Source organism: Plectropomus leopardus, unplaced genomic scaffold, assembly GCF_008729295.1.
Source record: "Plectropomus leopardus isolate mb unplaced genomic scaffold, YSFRI_Pleo_2.0 unplaced_scaffold24757, whole genome shotgun sequence".
Taxonomy (NCBI): domain Eukaryota; kingdom Metazoa; phylum Chordata; class Actinopteri; order Perciformes; family Serranidae; genus Plectropomus; species Plectropomus leopardus.
Window position 1 is genome coordinate 1 of NW_024626887.1, and position 4,369 is coordinate 4,369.

Genomic DNA, 4,369 nt, shown 5'->3' on the forward strand with positions numbered 1-4,369 from the left:
CCTGAAAATTAGCACAAAGAAAGATTGAAAAAATAAAATAAAAAGGAATGACTTTAAAAATAAATGCTAATATACAACCAAGTGTACATATTGCCTTGACATGATATTAACATGTAAAATTTCCCCAATTTTTTATACACTTCTAATCATTTCATCTCTCCTTTTAAAAGACAAACAAACAACAGATTTTCAGGTCATTTTCTCGTCATCTTTTCCTAATTTCTTAGAGTTTGCAGGGCACCGTATGTCAAGCTGCTCATTGCCTTTTTTCCCCAAGTTTTTTTTTTAAACTGATGATGGTCCAGGTGTTAAAGGGTTAAACCACACAAGAGTGACAAGAAATCATCTATAAACACATTTTTAGTTAATAAAATATTTTTTCAGAATAAAACAAACTTATTTATTCACAGAGACGAAATTTGGTCGTTGCAGCAGCACTAGGACAGAAATAAGTACAGATAAAAATGAAATAGTCTACAGCTAAAAAAAGAATAGAATAAAAAATCTGTTTTTATCTGACAATCTGAAATCAACATAAATAAATAAAGCAGTACACATAGTGCTGTTTATGTGTGTTTTTACAGGTGTGTGAGAATCAGCGGAACGACCTGCAGCTTCTGCAGTTGAACCTGGAAAGTGCACGTGAAAGTCTGCGGGAGCAGAGCAGTCAGGGGTTACCTGGCAGGTAAGAAGAAAGGCTGGTGCATGATGAAGGGTTTCGTCTTTTTTTTGTTTTTTTCCACATATTGTGGATTCAGTACGACAGGATTAGGGCCATGTTAAAGAAAAAAAAGTGAGATTTTGAGAACAGAGTCATAATATTACGGGAATAAAGTGGTAATTTTGAGAATACATTTATAATTTTACGAGAAAGGGGATGTTATATAAATAAATATATTGCCAACAAACTATAAAAAAAAGGGAGGTTGCATTCTGAAATCACAAAATAATTGCTAACATTTATTATTTTTTAATAATTTACTAAATTCCTCTTCTTGAGCTCTTCATGGTGGGAATTACAGCAGTGGAATAGTTGCACATACAGAGTAAAATCATAATAAAAATCACTAATAAATGATAGGTATTTCCCAATTCTAACCAGATCCGACTTTATCATCGGACCAAAAATGTAATATTTTATGTTATAATTAATGTTTGGGCAAAACGGATCTTAACTATGTAAAAAGGTTGGGTATTTTTCAGTTTCGATTATTGTAAAATTGGTTTTAAATTTCATCCCAAGTGGCATTTTGTGTTTTTTAATATTCTGTTTTTTCATTTTATATTTTTAAATTGCTTTTGTATTTTTATCTGATGTCTTATTCTATTTAAATTTACTATTTGTATTCTTCCTTTAATTGTTTGCACCAAAACACCAAGTCAAATTCCTTGTATATGTAAATGTACTTGGCAATAAATTAGATTCTATTCTAATTCTAATTAAAAAAGGTCCTAAAAAGTATTAGATTTAATTTGCCTTAAACTGCAGGAAACCTGAAAACGCCACCAAGCAGAGGACCGACAAGTTTCATCTGCAGCCGCTGGTGGTTTTGATGTGAATCTTGTGGGATCTTGGATTATGTAAATGACGAGTGATTCTGTTTGTGTCTCAGTCAGGAGGACTTCAGATGTGTCTGCGTGGACGGCCGGTCTCCTTCATCACTCAGAGCGAAAAACTCAAGACCTTCACCTGATGCTGCCTCGCCACCAGCAGCCAATCAGAGAGCCACAGTCAGCGGTGGCCTGCGGGTCGACGCAACGCACTCGATAGATGTAAGACAGAAACTGAACCTCATAATACAGAACTGTGAATTATCACATCAGAGGCAACTGATTTCATTTTCTGGATAAGATAAAATAATAATAATAATAATATTTTTTATTTATAATGCGCTTTACATTTGAAACAAATCTCAAAGTCCTAAAATGAAGTTCTCATGATCACAAATTTTTATCAACATTTAAAAATTGTAATAGCCCACATTTTAAGGAATAGTTTTACGCAGTACCCACAGTCTTGAATTCAATATTCTCAAAATAAGGCCTTAAAAAGTATTAACTTGTGAACAAAGTCTTGAATTTTGTTAACACTTTTTCCAGTATTGCCTTGAAGTTGGCATTAACTTTAGTTCCACGTGGTATTAAAAAGGTCTTAAAGAGTCTTAGATTGATTGAATTTGACTGGCAAACGTTTATTTTTTTTTTCTTTCTTAAATTTATCTGTGAGACTGTGTTTACCTTTCCTCCTCCTCTGTCCAGGGTGATGATCCTCTGTCCAGCTGCTCTCTGCAGCAGCTGTTAGAAGAGTCCAGGCAGCTCCTCACTTCAGAGCACAGCAGCTCTGTGACCCCTGACCCTCTTTATTCTCATAGGTGCCACAAATCCCAAAACCACCATCACCACCCAACCACCCCGACACAAAAGGTAGACCAGTTTCATGATGCTGGGCCTCGTCAGCTCCTCATCTCTCTCCATTTGTTTTCACGAGGCGTGGCGTCAAGGGTGCAAAAATGTTCAGTTAAACTGCTCCTCTTTTGAGTTTGGGTGTGTTCGAACATAACAGCTTTATTATTTTGCCTCCAACAGGCCGGTGAAACTCCACCCAAAACCTGCCCTCGACACCAGGCAGCCATGTGGACGACTTGAAGCACATATTTTTATTTTATTTTATTATTTTTGTTTTGTATTGTTTTTATTTTTATTTTTTATTTTTTTTTTGTTTTGTTTTGTTATTATTGTTATTTTATTTTAGTTTGCTTTGGGTCTTTTTGTTTTGTTTTGTTTTTTTTTTATTCAGCTTTTAATTTTGATAATCAGTGTTACTGCAGAAGCTATATGCACACAGCTGAAGGTTGGACTGTTTCTCAGGAAAATAATAATGAAGTGATAAAAACACATTTATCTCATGAATTTGTAACTTTTTATACTCTTGATTGTCTTGATTTGATACCAGTGCATTACTTTGCATATTTTTAATGGGTGATTACATATATATATGTGTGATTTTTTATTATTTTTAAATCCTGTGTCAGATTTTTTAAAGGCAGTATTGTGTGCAGTGGGTGAGATGTGAAACCAGTCCTACAGGGCTGTTGAGTGGTGTGTCCTCTTATTGTCTTTCCAGTTTCACCGCCTGCAGATTTACCCAGTGACTCAAGAGGAAATGTGGATAGCCGTTAATAGTTTTTTTATTTTGTAACTTTGTCATTTACTCTTTATAAAATATTTATATTTGTTTTATTGTTTGTAAATAAACGGACTGATTTGGCTTTTTTTTTTTTTTTTTTTTTGCCATCGGGGCGCGTTTTTACGCATTTGGAGAGCTTTTACGCACGAGAGAAGCGGCTTTGTTTACCTGTAGGTCGGCTTTGTTTTGGGAAGATTGCGACGTTTTCATTTGGAGACGCGAATTAAAGGGGGAATCGCTTTGGGGACATGCGCGCGGCGCGTCTGACGCACCTTTTGTTGTTTTAAAGAGGCTCGAGAGCGCAGGTGAGGAGCTGAAACCTGGCGCCGGATCGCTGCGTGGACTCTGATTTTTAGCGTCTGGAGAGTTACGGGAACAAAATGAGCAAAGCGAAGAACAAAACTGATAATAAGACGGAAAAAGCTTTGGCTGCCGAGAAAGAGCAGTTTGCTAAACAACAGGTAAGTAATTAAACTTTTATTCTTTATTACAAGTTAATTGTTTACCACCTAAACTAAGTGATTTATCCTGATTCCATTTTTGATTTTACGGTTTGTTAAATTCAGCTAAATTATAACTTGTTGGGGAACATTTGAGGACTATTATTTTTTTAATTTTAGAAGGTGCACAAAAAATCAAATAGTGACGCTAAAATTGACCCCAAAAACCAGTTTAAAATTCAATATTTGAGTGGAAACGGTTCGATGCGAACTTTTAATTTTGCTTTAATGAAGTCCTGCTCTCATATCTGGTGTAAATCTAACTTTGTCTCTTTGTTTTTATCTGCTACTCTCATCTATTTCCGCAAGATGTTGACTTGAAGGAAAGTTGAGCTGTTTTAACTCAGTCGAGTTTTTTTTTCTTTCAGCTCCACAGCATCAGCAAAACGCTCATCTCCGGAGAGACGCCGCTCAAAGAGAAATATGTCCGCAGTATCCTTTTTACCAGAACCCCCCAAAAAGCATCTTTGATTATTCAATGACCAATAAGTGTAATGTTGTATTTTGAGCAAACTGCTAATATCCGCATGCTAACATTTACTGATAAGCAGTGGTGGAAAGTAACTGTGTTGGGGGAGACCAGGATTGGTTGGCACACTTTTATGTTCCTATTATTTATATTATTTTTTTGTGCAGTGTCAAATACTCACACTCATACTGCTCTGCACACAAAATGTGCTTT

General features: G+C 35.5%; 1 long non-coding RNA gene across 1 annotated transcript; it reads left to right on the top strand.

Moving 5' to 3' along the window:
- The first annotated feature begins 586 nt into the window (after nt 1-586).
- On the top strand, nt 587-2,663 carry LOC121966482. The gene is made up of 4 exons (XR_006107588.1): nt 587-685; nt 1,614-1,773; nt 2,260-2,424; nt 2,587-2,663. It is a non-coding gene; the product is annotated as an uncharacterized LOC121966482 (long non-coding RNA).
- The last annotated feature ends 1,706 nt before the right edge of the window (nt 2,664-4,369 follow it).